Consider the following 18016-nt stretch of genomic DNA (forward strand, 5'->3'; position numbering starts at 1 on the left):
TTATAAGACATAGCCAGTTAAGCTAAAAAGTAGGGATATAAGAAGACAAAACAATAGATATAAAAATAACTCAGTGAAAGCACTTTAAATATTTTAGAAATACACGTGTCCTGTATTTTTTTCATATTTTGAATCTGCACCACACAAGCATGTATCCAGAGCAATAAAAGCATTGCCAGAGCTGTATATAAAACCTTCCACTTAAATGATTCCATCATAGATTTTCCCCAGCCTCTTGAATTATGACTTTAATGGTATACACTAAAACTGCTTCATGTAGTGAAATTGACTTCATTGAGTTTTATAACAGGAAACAATTTTGACTTTCAATGGAAAAAATAAATGAAATAAGATAATATCATCCTTCAAATTTTGTCTAAACAGTAAGTCAGAATCGAGGAGTGATTCTATAATAAAAAAACACTATTGAATTCTGTTTAACTCCCTGTCTCTTCTATCAGACATCTGAACATTCATCTCTTGTTTTTGGATTCCTCTACAGTAAGAGGAAGTACCAAATTAAGCTGAAGAGGGGATTACATAAATATACTTAATGATCCTTGCCGGATACACAGCACCTAAATATTACAGAACAATATTCCTGGAGCATGCATCCACTGTTTCCGAGGATAAATAAACTCTTTTCAAAAGTGTATTGTATATGGGTTAATGTCTGTAAAGGTTAAAAACATCAAATTCTGAAATATCATGACCTGACATTAATGACCCAATAATAGGTTGACATTTGCAATTCTTTTTGGGGGGGGTAGTAGCCCACCATATGCAAAGATCAGCTTCTACATTTAGCTGCTTATCTCAAAGGAAAAAATATGAGTAATAATAGTACAAGGGAGGTTAATAGCAGGTACAGGCCGAGCACAGCTTTTATCAGTCCGTTTAGAAAATGAACTGAGAATTGCTGTCAGCTTGATTGGGAAGGGGAAAGGGAGGAATGGACCCATATGGGAGGCATCACTCAGATTCCAGTGTGTGTGAGAAGGTTGTTTGCAAGGTTACCTGGGCTGATGCAAGGTAAAGCTGAAATTTGCATGTCAAAGCTTTGTTCCTTTTGTCTTAACAAAGTGCCACACAAATCATTGGCCCTGGGGTTTAAATTTCACAGATGTCTAAGCTCATTTAAAAATTAAAGTGCAATAATTTGTGATCTACAGTGCACCTAATCATTCTGATTTTTCCAAAATGTTTTGTTTTGCCATAATGCTCTGTTCTGACTATCTGAAATTCTAATTTTTCACAGGATATCTCAGTTTTTCCTTTGAAAGCTAATGTATTCTTTGACAATAAAATTGTTCTTTGGGGCCATTGTGTTACCACAATTAAAAGATTTTTAAAAAACCCACAATACTTACTCATATTTGAAATCACAATAAAAAATAACTCAACATTTAAGCTGACCATTACATTTTCCTGGGCTTTTAGAAAGAAAAAAAAATGTGACTCATGGATGCTAATTCTCTGTTCTTGTTCCTTAACATTATTTCAAATACCTTCCAGTTTTCAGAACACATTGCAAGGAACATTTGTACTATATTTTGGTCTATGAATTATTTCATCAAATTAGTGGCTTTATGTTACTAGAAAATATCCTAAGATGCAATGATCCAATAGACTTGTAATGACTCACTATAGATGATGTTTATTACCACTGCCATAAATTAACATCTTTTCTCAGTAGACGGGAAAGCATTATGTGATAAAATTTTAGTATAAAGTTCACAGAAAATAATTAAAAATGTTGGAGCAAGTAGAATTTTACTTACCCGGACTAGATGTTTATTTGCAGCATTATTTCAGTATACTGAATATAAGAAGAGTAAACATTCCTTTGGTCTTTTTCACTTTACATTAAACATATAGGAAATGCTAAAGAAACATTCTGGTGCTTACAGCATTGGAATTAGTCTCAACTATGAGTGATGGATTCAGTGTTTCAACTTTTGCCCTTATTGTTAAAATAAACAACATAGAAACGATATCACAACTCTGTTTTGTATTTTTCACAATGCTAGATTTTTTCAAGAGTGTAGAGAACGGACATGCACCATGGCTCTGGAAATACTTAACAGCTTGACTGTCCTTGGGCAGTGGAGAGGAAGGGAAAGCCAGTGATTGCACTGAGATTTCTTGGGGGGAGACAGAATGAAATTTAAGTTGTGTCACAGGTCAAATAAGTTATTTCCTGTATGTTCTAAAGAAACAAGAATTAGACTAGGATTATTTTATAAGAAGTACACTTGTGTTTCTATTTGATGCCTAATTATAGCTGCAAGCTGTGTTCAAGGATGATCAAAGATTAAGATGGCATATGGTCAGTAAGAGCACAATATTATACATCACTTATTATTTTGCCCAAATGCTGAAAATATCTCTCCAAGTTCCAGAACACATGTAAATTCATGATTAATTGTCTCCTGGTGCTAACAACACTTAATAAAACACTAAGAATACATGAAAATTCAGTGCTAAGATTTTATTTATTTATTTATTGCAGTTAATGTTGGCTACTGTAAAATTAAATGGTCAAGAAGTTTTATGTTCAAAAACTACCTCAGATGCAAAATTTGGATCATAAAAATGACATTGCAGACACCTTTTCTCTGTTTCTCTACATGTGAAGAAATACTCATTCAGTAGGTAGTCTATGAACATCTGTTACATAAATTATATTGATACAAAGAAGATAATACTGACCTCTAGCTTCATGGTATTTAGACACTAAAAAACAGTCCCATATTCTTATTTTTAGTATATCTCTAAATACTATTTGATTAGAACTAATAACATGTAGAATAAACAAATGGATGCTAAATAAAAATGACACATTTTTATTTTAGAAAGAAACTGGAATTTCAGGATACATCTATCTAGATTTAGCCCAAAGACCCTAGCGCTCTCAAAAAATGGACAAAGGCAAATACTATACTTCTAATTTTTAAAATATAACAGTATTACATTTTTGTAGATTGAGATTTTTCTATGTAAAGAATCATGTCATCTGCAAACATGCTTTTACTTCCCAGTGTGGGTGCCTTTTATCTATTTTCCTTTGTCTAATTACTCTGGATAGGGCTTCAAGTGCACTGTTAAGTATTGGTGAAAGGGGGAATCTTTCTCAGGTTCCTAAGCTTAGAAACTGAGCTTTCAGTCCTTCACTATTGGATATGCTGTGAGTTTCTGTCATGACAGAGTATTGAATTTTCCCAGTTGCCTTTTTTGTGTCTACTACATTGGTTTATTTTCTTAAATAGAAACATCCTTACATTCCTGGGATAAATCCTCCTTGGTCATAGTGTATAATCTATTAAACGTGTTGCTGGATTTGGTTTTCTAGGGTTTGGAACACTTCGTGTCTGTCTCTATAAAAAGTATTGGTCTGTAGCTCTTTTTTTTTTTTTTATTGTGGTGTCTATGTCTGACTTTCGTATCTGTGTAATTCTGGCCTTGTGGAATGTCATAGGAAGTATTTCCTGTGCTGTATTTCTTGGAAAAGTTTGAGTTGAGTAGAGTTGGTTTTAATTATTTAACAGTTTGGTAGAATTCACCAGTGAAGCCATCTAGTCCTGGACTTCTTTGTCAGTAGGTTGACCATTGATTCAACATCCTTATTCATTTCATGTGTTTTGTGTGTATGTGAGCCAGAGCTGGTGATCTGTATGTTTCTAAGAATTTACCTATTTTGTCTAGATTATCTAATGTATTGTCAATATGATTGTTGATGGTATTTTCTTACAAGCCTTCGAATTTCTGTAAATTTGGTCAGTAGTGTCTTGGCCTTTATTTCTGCTTTTAATTAGTTGTGTGTTCTTTTTCTCTTATGCAGTCTAACTAAAGGTTCTTCAATCGTGTTGATCCTTTCAAAGAACCAGCATTGGTTTGTATACGTTCCCTGTTGTCCTGTTCTTCGACTTACCACTCTTCAAATTCTACGTCCTCTCTGCTTGCTCTGGGATTAGTTTACTCTTCATCTTCTGATTCCTTCAGATACAAAGTTAGATCATCGGTGTGAGGCCTGTCTTTTTAAATGTAGTCATTTACAGCTGCAGATTTCCTTTTTAGCATTGCTTTTGTGTCATTCTGGAAGTTTTGATACGACGTGTTTTTTTTTTTTTCATCTCAAAGTATTTTCAAATTTTCCTAATTGTGTCATCCTTGACATCATGAGCTGTTTTGTGTTTCCCCAAAATTCGTATGTTGAAGTCATAACCCCAGTACCTTATGATGATACTAAGTTTAGAGACTGGGCCTTTAATGAGGTAATTAAGAAAAACTGAGATCTTTTGGGTGTTCTATAATCCAACATGACTGGTGTCCTTATAAGAGTCTATTAGGGCACCAACGCACATACAGGGAATGTCATGTGAAGACAGAGAGGCCCTCAGAAGAAACCAATTCTGTTATCTTAGACTGTTAGTCTCCAGAAATGGGAGAAAGTAAATTGTTTAAGTCATCCAGTCTCTGGTACTTTGTCCTGGAATCCTGCCATGGAATCCCTAATAATGCAATACACACTCATTATCTCTTTAAGAGTGTATTGTCTAATTTCCACATGTCTTTGAATTTTCTAGTTTTCTTGCAGTTACTGCTTCAGTTCATTGTGGTCAGTAGAGGTACTTCATATAAATTTAATCTTGTTTAAATACAGGAGTTGCTTTATGGCCTAACAGATGGTCTGTTCTGGAGAATGTTCCATGTACACTTGAAGAATGTGTACTCTGTTGTGTTGAGTGTTGTGTATGGGTCAGAACTAGTTGGTTTATAGTGCTTTTCAAGTCTTTTTTTCATTATTGCTCTTCTGTCTAGCTGCTCTATCCATTCTATTGTTGAAGGTGGGGTATTCAAGTCTCCAAATATTACTGTAGAACTGTCTGTGTCATCTTTGAATTTTTGTCAATGTATGCCTCATATTTTGAGGCTCTCTTATTTCCTGTATATAAGTTTTAATTGTTTCATCTTCTTGAGGAATTGGTATTTTAAATAAAATAGGCTACTGCCTTCTGATCTCCAAAGTTTCTGATGATAAATTTGCTGTCAGTATTACTTAAAGTCCCTTGTACATGGTGAATCACTTCTTTCTTGGCACTTCCAAGATTTTCTCTTTGGATTTGGCTTCTAACAGTTTGATGCATTTGATTCTTGAATAACTTGGAAGTTAGGGGTGCCAACCCTTTACACGGTAGAAAATACTTGTATAAATTTTACTGTCAGCCTTCCATATCCACGGTTCCACATCCATGAACTCAACCACAGATTGTGTAGTACTGAAGTATGTATTTATTTAAAAAAAAATCCATGTAGAATTGGACCTGTGCATTTCAAACCCATGTTGTTCAAGGATCAAGTGTCATGTGTTTGTGTGGATCTCTGAATGGTTGCTGTCTTTCATAACATTTGCAAAGTTTTCAGCCATTATTTCTTCAAACATAATTTATTTTGTAAAAAACAAAAAAACAAAAAAACCAAAAAACAGAAATGGAGGTCAGAATTGTATGAATTAGCCCTACTAAAATGTTCTGTTTCTTTACCACATATGCCACAATGTTTTTATTAATAATAATGGCTCTAATAACAATTAACATTTTGCTATATACAAGAAACTGTTAGTATCCTTTCACAGTATCTCAAAAAAATAATCAGTGAACCTGTGAGACTTAGTAGGCTTCACCATGAGCTCTCCCCATTGTAAATTTTATCAGCTTAAAAAGGATGTAGGGATGCTGATATAAAAAACATCACCCTCCTCTCTTTTTCTCTTATTACTAATATTTTTTAAATAGCAGTATAATGCATTCTTCTGGACACATTTTTCAGAAAGCTCATGACGTGACTAAAGATGCTGTAGAAGAGTTCTCAAAGCTACCTATCAGTTATCCACTTACATTTTATTGACATGAGCCTTATATTTCTTTTAAATTGTTACAAAAGACATACAGGAACTATAAACCAGATTAAAGCACCCACGTAGATCCTTGTACACACACACACCCTATGCTACAGAATCATATTAAATATTTCTTAAAGCAGCAGTTAGAGGATATATGTCTGATAATACTGTGAAATTTAAGGTAATAATACTTTCGAAGTGTCTGTTACACTTTCATTAAGTCAAAGCTTAAAGTATGTAGTAATTGGTAGCTGATTATGCAACATGTGTTTGCCCATTGGTATAAAAATAAAGTTAATAACTTGATAAGCAATCTAGGCCTCCATTGCAATCTAATTTCTATGAGGTAATGCATTTAAATTACATTATTTTGACTTATAACACTTTTCCATGAGTGTAAATCATAATTAATTTGACAGTCCCTTTATTTTTGCATACTTGCTGATTAAAACAAATTCTAGTAAAATTTTTGAATAATACAGAAGATATAAATAAGTTGTAAATCTGAAATTGGAAATCTCTTAAATTTCGATAGTGACAATTTCATGTTTTTTGTTTTCTAGTGTTTTAAGTTACGGAATTATAAGTAATGTTTTTAATGAAAATATAAAACATTGAAATATAAGTGATGTATATCACTCCAACTCTTAAAATATCCTACAATATTTTTTCTTTGTCCCACGACCTATGACAAGGATCTTTATAAATATCTATTTTAAAAGCCATAGTTGAGAACTTCAAAGCATCCCATATGATAAACCATGGGTTATCTTAAACAATTTCTGAGGTAATGAAACTCTCTTGGTAGCAGCCTATGTACTTAAGAGCAAGTTTGTTGGTTCATTAACTATTCAAAGAAAGGTGAAACACTAGGGTGATTATCCAACCTCCAAAAAAGGAGTGACTATGAATAATGACTGTAATTAACATTCAAACTTATAAATGTCAATTTCCAGTATTAACATTTCCTTTTAAATAAAAGTACTAAAATCTCTGAGAAAAATCCTACCAATTACAGCACATTCCTTTTATAACAGTTACTTTTTATAGAGTAAAAACCATATTTAATAAATACCGCATAAAATTTTTATGAAGTAGAGACTGTCTTATTGGTTTTCAGAAGATGATCTTTAACCATAACTGGTTATTTCTGAAACCTAAAACAAAGTGAAAAGATTACTATTTCAGTTTAAAAATTCAAGTGACCACTTGTGTTTTTATCTTTTATAACTAAAATTATGTGCACATTTAATTTACTAAGAAATCATTAGTAATACTTGTTTTAAAGTGAGTTTTATGGCAGGATATGGGTCTTTTATCTAAGTATTGCATACATTGTAGAAACTTCTAAGCTGTTAGTATATGATTATGTTGTATCATTTGTATGATATGCAAATTATATAGTCAGCCTGAGGCTTGTGAAAAAGCTGGTCTGTGAAATTGATGTTCTGCAAGGAGTGTTCCTCATTTAATTTGCCCACCCTGGAACCAGATTTTTATAGTGTGATAACAGATTTGTTGTAACAATACCTGGAAGGGTTGTTTGTTAAAATCAAATTCTTCCTGAAAACAATTGATTAATCCCTCACAAAGCAATGAAACTATATCCAATTGAAGCCACATGAAGCTAAATTTTCTTAGTCTTTCCTGAAGACTGGTTTTTTGGAAGCACACTTCTTACTTGCAGATGACTGCAAGCTTTGGATTACATTCTAGAATGTTGTTTTGAGAGGATATGAGACAGTAGTGGGGAAATCAGACCACGTAGGAAGAGCACTATGATTACTGAAGACCTTCGCCCATGACACGGTGCAACAATTTCCCTGATTTGCTTTAATTCCTCTAGAGCATTGAGTCTTCTCCTCTTTATTCTTCTGTTTAAGAACTATTGCTTTAGCTATTAAACTTTAGCTGCAATAGAATCACCTGAGGAACCTACTGTCGGATAAAATTTGCATCAGCAAGGGCAGTGTCCTGATGTGAAGACCCAGGTCCTCTTCGCTGAAACTGGAGAAGAGATGGATTTCTGACTAATAGGGTTGCTGTTACAGTTTCAATGACAATAATGACGAAGTCTGCTATTCTCCTACTGAAGTAGCGTAGCAGAAAAAAAGCTACCATGAAAGAAAGGGAGCGAGTACACTAAAAACAGTCCATGTAATGAGATAACCTTACCTGGAATGAAAGCCTCTTTTGTCTTAGAGAAAACACTGAAACTCGGGACACTATGGGTTCTTCTATGCATACCAAGTTAGTAGTAATTCCTGATGGCTTCAGTTTTCCCAGAGTGGTAGATCATGGAACCATCTTCTAGACATAAGTCAAGAATGGGTTTAAAAGGTCTGGAAAGATAGAAGCTGAAAATGGGAGAATTGGCTGTGCTGAGACCTGTACAAAGGTGTTTTGAGTCTGGTTAAATGTGTAAACTATGCTGATGCATAGATAGGCACTAGAATATATTACAATACAGTAATAAGAAAAAATTTAGAAAACTTGGTTGCTTACAAAATTCTGAATCTTCATTTACTAGCATTCTGGCTTAGTATATGCTGCTTAACTGACTCATGAGTGAGTTTATTCACTTCCAAAGTGAGTATAATACATTTTCTATTTTATCAGGTTGTTTTAAGGATTGTATATCAAAAAAGCCATAATTCTGTATTCTATACATTTATAAAGTTCCATGAGTCTTAGACTTTATTTCTGTGACTGTGGTTACACTTTAAATGGATTCATCTTAACTTACTCTTCAGACTGTTGAATGTATATAATGCAGAGGTGGAGTAGGTCTATCATGTAGAGATTTACATGAATTTTGGATGTAAATATATGTAGATAGATAGCTTTACATTTATATAATTATGTAAGCGTAAATATCTATGTGGTATCATACATATCTATAATATATAGACATAAATATAGTATTAATCTATATATGTAAATTATATGAATTTTCATATAGATAGATACATATGAATAAATAATGAATTTTTGGTCCCTGGACAATAAATAGTATTCCAAACATTAGTCTTCCATTTAAAACATTGTAAATACAATGTTGATACTAATTTTCTGCACTTTAATTAATGTTGCACTTAATATTTTTACCATTATGTTGTTTGAGGACTGTTAGGCAATATAATGCCTATAGGGAAAAGAACATAGTACTGCAATTGTTGACATAGATTTTTTTAAGTGCTTCTATGTACACGAATTAAATGATCTCAGTATAATTAGTATAGAGGAAATTATGAAATTGAATGGTGCCCTTGGACATAACCCAAATGCAAAACTCATTTTGTTACAGTAGTTTGCTTTAAAGGAAAGAAAGTAACAAACCAAGAATCAAAGGACTCAGGTTTTAAACAGAGTACTGTGTTTATTTTCATTCTACGTTTTGTGTAAGTAAGTTCTCTGTTGACTATCCATTTCTATAGAAATGATTACATTTCTACATAAGAAAATCTGTTAAGTTTTATCATGATTATAATAACGTCTGTCACTTTTTCTGGTGGAGGAGAATAGTTAATGACATTATCTTGTCAGCATTTTATGATAAAATTTGGCCAACTGCTTATTTATGCTGAATAACATCACTTGGACTATTACCTCTATTTTTTTTAATCAAAACATATTTATTCCCTGGAGAATTACAGCCATTAAACAAGCAAACAAAAAAGAACCCATTAACTATCTCCTTAAGATCTCAGGCTCATCTTTTGAATATTCTCCTTGCAATAAAAACCCTCCCTCCTAAAAGCTCTTGGGGAAGATCAAAGTGCTGGGAAGTAGGTTTCTCCTACTCATTCTTCTACTTTTTTCCATTTCAAACCATTCCTGTTATGCACTCTTCCTTTTCCACTTGCAATCTAGACTTCATCCGCATCGTTTCCCTTTGTAACCAGTGCTTTTTATTTATTTATTTATTTATTTCCCCTCCATTATTATTCTTTCTTTCCTCTGGTTCTTTTTCTTCCTTTCCTAGTTTTGAAGTATACAGATGTTAGAACAGGTCTTAGAGAGAAGAGGGTTGGAAAAATCCAGTACAGAGCTGTGGGGGTTTGGGGACAACAGGGATTGGGATCATGTTTGATCCTTCTTTTCAAGAAAGGCAAACACCGCAGTAGAGTCCCAGTGACCATATAAAGGATGCTTGAGAATTATACTTGTTAAAGACGTTAAGTCACTATAACCAATAAAATTCAACGTTCAGAAATTAAAAGCAGCTGCAGAATATCTAGTTCTGAAACAGTTCAAAGAATTTAAGCATGTGTTGCGGGAATAAGCAGATAATTGGGTTCCAAACAGAGAGATCAGCACTTGAAGAATGTTGGAATTAATATTGAAAATGTAAGGAATATGAATCTAGATGACCAGGTAGAATTGCCGTCATGGAGACAGACCGTTACAGACAATCAAGGAGGAGGGTGGAGACCAAGACTGTATATATCTTCATAACAATGAAAAAAGTGCAAATAGAAGACTCTAAATGTCTTAGGGTATCTTCTAGATGTGTTCCTCTACCAGTGTCTATATACGTTCCATGCTATTATTTACTCTTGAGATACAGTGAATATACACCAACTAAGAATAACGTATGGCCTCATGATCTCTGTAGATACTGAACCTTGTATCTTGTAGGATTTACTCTTGCCCCAGGTACTGGGCTCACCAAAAATTTAATGCATAGGGTTGATGTGACCATCTACTTTCAACTTAAATTACTTCTTGGAACCCAGATTTTGGAAAGTAATAAATAGGTAGACATTCCTACCATCTTTATAGTAATTCTAGTTAATGTGTATTGTGAAGAGAATTAACTCCAACACATTCTTTGAATGGTCAGAGGTAATTATTTAAAATAATCTCTCAAGTATGTATCTTAAATGTGCACATTTAAGCTAATGATTTTTCAAACTTATTAATGATATTCCTTTAAATGCATTTTTAAGAAAGATTATACATTTGTGTTGTAACTCTAATTTGCTTCTTTTTAAATTTTGATTTATTTTCCCCACTGAACTGACACTGAAATGAATTGACAGTAGGATATGGCTCATGATCTCAGAAATAAATTTTCCATAGTTGAGATCTATTTTATTGCCCCTTAAAAGGATGTGAAATGAATATAGCCATAATCATTTTCTCAAAGGAGTATATCTAAACATAATTTACTTTCAAAGATTTAAAAAAATTCTGTTAAGTGATGTAATTGTAGTTATCAGAATAACTTTGTATTACTCATTGCTTATATCCAACTATTCATGCCAAAGAAGTACCATTGTGATCTGTATCTGCCAAAGCTACCTTCAGTCACATAAAGGGCAAACACGTATCACCATCCTTTCAAAACAGTGGTTCTTTGAGTCTCAAAATGTTCAGAAAAGAGGTGAGAATTATTAAAATCATGTATCATCTGAATCCAATTAATTGTTTTGCATAGGTAGAGATGTATAGAATCTGAGGATAAAATCCCAGTTAACCTAACATTAAGATATTCAGTCAACAAAAATGTTTTTTTGTATACATTGAAAAGTAAGATATCTGCCGATCAGTCTTTTCCTTCAGTACATTGCTTTGACTGAACCTACTGGTCCTTTGCATTTTATTCCCTTCACATAGCACCATCATGGAAATACCATCATGGGTCAGGAAACTAAATTGTCAAGATTTTAAAACCAACTACATTTCATTTCAAAAAATATCATGAATGAGTATCTTTCCAAAGCAAGTATTTTAAGTCTGTCAATAAGTTTATGTCCATATTTTTTCTAAGAATATATTCACTCATTGTATTTATTCTTCTCTTCACAATCAGCTATTAAGCAGCACCTATTTTGTATAGGAGTCTGAGATGTATTTGATGATATTTGATAGAAGATCCAAAAATCGCTGGTTGCCCCAAGACTTTAGATTCCTAGTCCACTACTTCTTGCCCTGCCAAGCTTTAGCCTGCCCGTGGAGAGTGACTGAAGTCCTGAGATTGAGTGAAGGACTCGGGAAATAGCGTTTAGGGTAGAGGAACAGGCGTAGCACATGGCATAAGAAGGGCAAAGTTCAGAAGACTGTTTTAAAAGAGGGTCCTGTTGGTATTTACAAGTGATACAGAGAGCTGGGAAAGTATGTGGATTGCGGAGAGCAAATGAATGGCCTTATCCATTAAGTCCAGCTGTGACTTTTAAAAGATGGTTTCAATTGAGCAGTGAGATTGGAAACTAGATTGCAAGATGCTGTAGACTAAATGAGCAGTAAAAAATTTAATGAAGTGTGAATAGACCAATGTCTCTCAAAACTTTGGAATCTTTTTTCTGCCAAGGTGGAAGTCCAGATTTTTTACTTTGTTTTTTAAGTGAGATCCTGTGTGAAGCCCTGAGACTAGTAAGAAGTAGAACTTTTATTTCCCCACCTCGTCCACCCTGCTCCATTAGCCTGGAAGTCTCAGATGTAGTATCTATGGAAGAAAACTTGAAAATGAAAAGCAGTCCATGACTTTGAGATGTCTAAGAAGGAAAGAAATAGGGGAGAAAGGAGCACAAAGGGAGATGCATAGGAACATGCTGAACTGGAAACAGCAGGAGAGCTTCAAGGATCCTTAGAGACGAGAAAATATATTCAGACAAGAGAAGGCTTCATGTGGGTGGCGGTCTAGTGGAGACTAGCCAGATGTCTGTCTTCTCTTAGCCTTACTTCTCTCTAGGATGTGGGTGGGTGGGGGTGTGTGTGTGTGTATACACCTGCACTAGAAAATAGGCTGTTAATGTGAAGTTAAATGCCTTGCCCCTATTTTTGTCACCATCTAGGGATAAAGATTTGCAACAAGTATATACTGTCAGTGTGTGGGGAGCTACATTTAAATGGTTAGGCAGAGAGTGACAGCTGAAAATTTACTTTAAATCATTAACTCTTACTGAAACGTATTGTTTGTATAGTTCTTTCTCAAGGTAATGACTGAGGGGTCCAAGAAGTACAGTGCTGAGGCTAAAAGGATGGTCTGTGGAATTGGAGAAACCCGGGTCTGATGCCTCGGATTTCAAGTTACAATTGACCATTGAACAACAGCGGTTGGACAGTGAGGGCCCACTTAGAAGCACATGTTTTTTTGACAGTAGATACTACAGCACTACCCGGTCTGTGGTTGGATGCAGAACCTCAGATATAGAGGACATGCAGATACAGAGGGCCGATTGTACGTTATGTGTGGTTTTCAGCTTCGCAGAGTCAATGCCCCTAATCCCCACGTTGTTAAAAATGTCAATTGTATTTTTTTCCCATAGTCGTTACTTTTATGTACCAGAGTGGTACTTTTTCTTTAAGGATGAACATACTTTGACACGTCATAATCACCCAAGTCCACAGTTCACCTTAGTTTGGACAAAAGCATGATGACATAGAACTCCATCATTATAATGTCATACAAAGTATTTCCACTGCTCTAAAAAGCTTCACTACTCCAGAATGGCATATGGAGTCTCTCTTTTCCCTTGAAAAGTGGTTCAAAGCCTTCAGGTCCACAAGACCACTCACGGCCCACCCATGCATGGACCAGGTGGCAAATTCTAGTAAATACTGTGGCTTTTCTCCCAGTATGGAGCCCTGTCCCACTGTTCCTGCCCAGCAGCCATGTGTAGGGGGACACATGTAGGGTAGGAAGGCCCCAAGTTTTGTGCCCCTCGTCACAGTGAACCCAGATTGCCATTGGGAGTGTTGGAAACAGAGGAGCTGTTTCTTTAGTCTCTCTGCTCTGAGCACATCCCAAGGGCAACTGTATTTTTTAATCTAGGCTAAAATAATTTAACCTTGCAGACTTTGTTTTCCTTATTTGTACAGTGAAGGTTAAAAAAAAAAAACTCAAGAGTTGGTCAGAATTAAATAACTGACACTGGGAGAGAGCTTGCCCTGTGGCTGGCACACAGAATGTTCAATCAGCATAACTGTTACTATCATCAAGGAAGCTGGGGGAAGCCACGCTGAGGAGTGGCATTTTGGTTTTATTTGATACGTGCTTGTTTCAGATATACTGCACTAATTCTTCACTATTACTAGTTTACACGTACTGGACACTTTTCTATGGAGCTCAAAAGACGTGAAAGCACTGACTGCTCTCAAAGAACACATTCCATTTGGGGAAATAAAACATGAATCTACAATAACTAAAACTTCTTGCACAACGTATGTGAAAGGTGCAGATCATCTTTACAAATGGAGACTGAGGATCCTTGTTTGAAGAATACAGTGAGGTTCTCTGACAGAGCATGAACGTATTCAGTGATCTTTCCTAATTTCCATTGTAGATGGCTGGTTCAATTACATAAAGATTTGGAAAAACAGATTCAGTAGGAGCTTCTGGTATCGACTTTGGGAAGGGTTCTTCAGTTTCTTAATAATCCTCCCGTATCCTTTTCTGTGTCTCTTCTTTCTTAGCACAAAGCAAGTTATGGTTCAATTGGCTTTCTGTCTGCTTAATAAATATTGATAGATTGGATGCATTCGAGCATGGCCACACGCGATCCGTCTTGTCTTTAAAGGTAGAGTCATTATGCAGGGAGGTTGCAATTTATTTATTCTTCATTCATTCTCTCATCTTTCAGGAGGAATCATTATGCAAATACTGAACACATTCGTGAAATGAAAAGGGGAAAAAAAAATAAACTAGCTTCCTAGTAGTTGTTGAAAACAGTCTAGCATCCACAGCAGAATGAAATGAACATAGACCTTATTGTGTACATTGTAAAAGTATATATATTTTTAGATAATAGGAAAAGGTAATTGAAGGTAAAATGGGCAATTTTCTGACCGTAAGAGCTGCAGTGTGCTGCAATGATTGAAGAAACAGTACATAGGTATTTTTTCCCCACTGGGAATCTACAAGCACAAGATTAATAACTGAATCTGGAGTAGGACGTAATTATGTGATCTCCCAAAGCTTATTTCAGCTATAAGACTAAGAATTCATGACTTAGTATGTTTAATTAAATATTTGTATTCTGATTCATATTATAGGAATAGAACAGTTTAAGTGTGTTCATAGATAAACAAAGTTAATCAGGTGTGTCTGTCACACTTACCAACTCAGGCCACTGGTTTGATCTATTTCATTCATTTAGTTTATGGGTTAGTAATTTAAAAAAGTCATTTTAACAAATATTTTAATAACATTTCTCTTAAATCTCTTAAGTTAGCAGTGCTTTTCTCTTTTATAACTTTCACACATTTAAGGGAGGCAAATTTTCTGTTGTGTTATGCACTAGTAGGCTGGGGTCCTGAGAGCAACATTGCTGAATACTTTTGTGTTGAATCTGTCATCATATTCCCCCACTTCTTATTTATATCAGTCTATGAAAGTCTAGAAAAAAGAGACACCTATTTTTGCCAAAAGTTTACTCCAGAGCTATGGCTTGATCAGAGGAAAGCAGGAACATGGTTTTAATGGGACTGTTGCATCTCATTCCAGGTAGGGTGCATTAGATGGCCTTCACAAAACCACCTGTGCAAAGCTGCCTGGAAGTAGACCAGTGGGAAATTCAAACTTAAACGTTGTTTGTGGACTAGACATATCAGGGAAAGGGACTGATTTACCCAGTTGTTCATAAAGTCATTCACTTTCTCTCACTTTCTATTTAAGAAATTTTAAGGTCATATTTTTCTATTCTCTTTCATATATATAGGTTCCAAATAGATACCAAGCATTATAAAAGTCATTGAACTTGAATGTTGTATACAAATTACCACGTTATAGGGAAGGAAGAGTGAATCTGCCAATCTGTGAATTCATAAAGATAGCACTAGTAATAAATATTTTTGAGGGAAAGTTTGGACAAGTACTTGGATGATTATCCAAGATGAACGTATCATGCCATTTTTCAATGAATATCTCTTGTGTTTAGTAGCAATAAATTTTCAGGCTTCAAATATTACAATAGCCTAAAATTAAAAACAAAATTGAGAGATAAAAATTAAGTTGTCCTTTCTTATGTGAAGCTTTACCTTTTTTTTTTTAATGGGAAGAAGCCAAAGAAACAGAAATAGTTGTAAATTCATAAATGTAATGTACACTCATGAGGATCCATTTAAGAGTAATAAAGAGCAATCCTAAATTATTAAAATAGTCACATAGTAATTAAAAATGTGAGGAAAGGTCATTGTTAAAGATACTTGTAATGCAGCTAACGTGTGCTAGAACTATCTTAGCTACAAAGGATAAAGCAGTGAAGAAGACATACATGGCCCCTGCCCTCACTGGATTTACTTATTAGAGGAATGAAACACTAAAAAAATCTCCTTACATTATTTAATTACTAATGATATGTGATGCAAAAGAGAAAGGGAAGGAACAGGAAAATTTGATGTAGTCTTTGTGTTGGTGAGTTGTTTCTTGAGGAAATAACCTTTGGGTGAGACTTGATGGGTGGAAAAAATGTAGAGACATGGGTTGAACAAGGGAGAGGTGATCCAGGTTGAGAACAGAGAATGTGTGAAGGTCCTCAGAAAAAGTAGGAGGTGCCCTGGAACTTAGAGAAAACCAAGATCATGGACTGGGACATTGGAGCAAGTCTGGTGATTGAGAGACAATCAGTCACACCACTGTGACCATATAAAGGACAAAGGACCTTATTCTTTATTCCAAGAACAGTGGGAAGTCATTAAAGGATTTTAACCACAATAGTGGCAAAATCAGATTTGCTATTTATAGATTACTTTGGCCTTTGTGGGACTAGATTAGATTTACAAGATTTTGATTTTTGCAAGGGGTATGAATGTCAAAGCATTTCTTTTACTCCTCTTCCTAGGACATCTCCTATCTCTTCACCTTCCACTTTAGGGGGGATTTAAGATACATGTGCTGGCAGAAAACGCTATTGGTATATAGCATACTGCTGAGTGGGGGCAAAATAAAAGTTGCAGGAGAGGATATTAAAGCAGTTTCTGCACAGCTAAGGCTCTGTGTATGTCACATAATATTCAGAAGCTAAAAAACACAAACCTCTTACCACTGGTTACTGCAAGAAAATAAAGTTGACCCTTGAACAGCGGAAGGATTAAAGGCGCCAACCATCCAAGCATTTGCAAATCCAAGTATATTTGTCTTCTGCCCTCCATAACCTTGGCTCCTGGGTATCTGTGGGTCCACATTCATGGATTCAACCAACCAGGGATCCTGGAGCACTGTAGTGTTTACTGTTGGAAAAAATCCGCATGTAAGCGAACCTGTACAGGCCGAACTCTGATTGCTCAAGTGTCAGCTGTAATGAGAGAAATGTGCCTTCCGAGTAAATCTTAAGTGCACAACAGTATATTATTCAGTATATTCACCATGCTGTGCTTTAGATCCTTCAGAATCAGAACTTACAATGGAAATTCTGTACTCTTTGACTGTTTCTCCCATGTTGCCCACCTCATCCATCCCCCATGCCTTGACAACCACTGTTCTATTCTCTGGTCCTGTGAGTTTGACTTTTAAGTAAAAAAAAAAAATGTATGCATGTTTATATATATATATATATATATATATATATATATATATGTATATATATGTATACATATATATATATGTTTATATACATATATATATATACACATATATATATATATGTAGTTGATGTATAATATGGTAGATTCAGATGTCCTATAACTGGAGTTTTGTTTCTCTTAATCCCCTTCACCTATTTGAACCTCCCTACCTCTCTCCCTTTTGTCAGTCATTTGTTTTCTGTACCTGTGAGTCTGTTTTCATTTTGTTCTTTTTGCTTTTAAATTCCACATATAAGTGAAATCATAAAATATCTGTCATTCTGACTTATTTCAATTAGCATAATACCCTCTGTATCAATCCATGTGGTCGCAAATGGCATGGTTTCACTTCTTTTTATATGGCTGATTCATATTCCACTCTATGTATATACTACATCTTCTTTGTCCATTCATCTATTAAAGGAAACCTGGTGGCTTCCATATCTGGGATAATGTAAGTAATGCTGCAATGAACATTAGTGTGCATATATCTTTTTGAATTAATGTTCTGGCTTGCTTTGAATATCCAGAGGTAGAAATGCTGAATCATATGGCAGTTCTATTTCTAATTTTTTGAGGAGTTTCATACTGTTTTCTGTAGTGTCT

The 18016-nt window shown here is 34.8% G+C and overlaps 1 protein-coding gene and 1 non-coding gene across 2 annotated transcripts in view; one reads left to right on the forward strand and one right to left on the reverse strand.

Annotated features, from left to right (window-relative positions):
* GPC5 (glypican 5) overlaps positions 1 to 18016 on the forward strand; it is a 1165610-nt gene that overhangs the window by 717979 nt on the left and 429615 nt on the right. The gene's annotated exons all lie outside the window — the stretch shown is intronic.
* On the reverse strand, positions 13523 to 13656 carry LOC116283244 (small nucleolar RNA SNORA11). The gene has a single exon (XR_004192805.1). It is a non-coding gene; the product is annotated as a small nucleolar RNA SNORA11 (small nucleolar RNA).

Source organism: Vicugna pacos, chromosome 14 (genome assembly GCF_048564905.1).
Source record: "Vicugna pacos chromosome 14, VicPac4, whole genome shotgun sequence".
In the NCBI taxonomy this organism is placed as follows: domain Eukaryota; kingdom Metazoa; phylum Chordata; class Mammalia; order Artiodactyla; family Camelidae; genus Vicugna; species Vicugna pacos.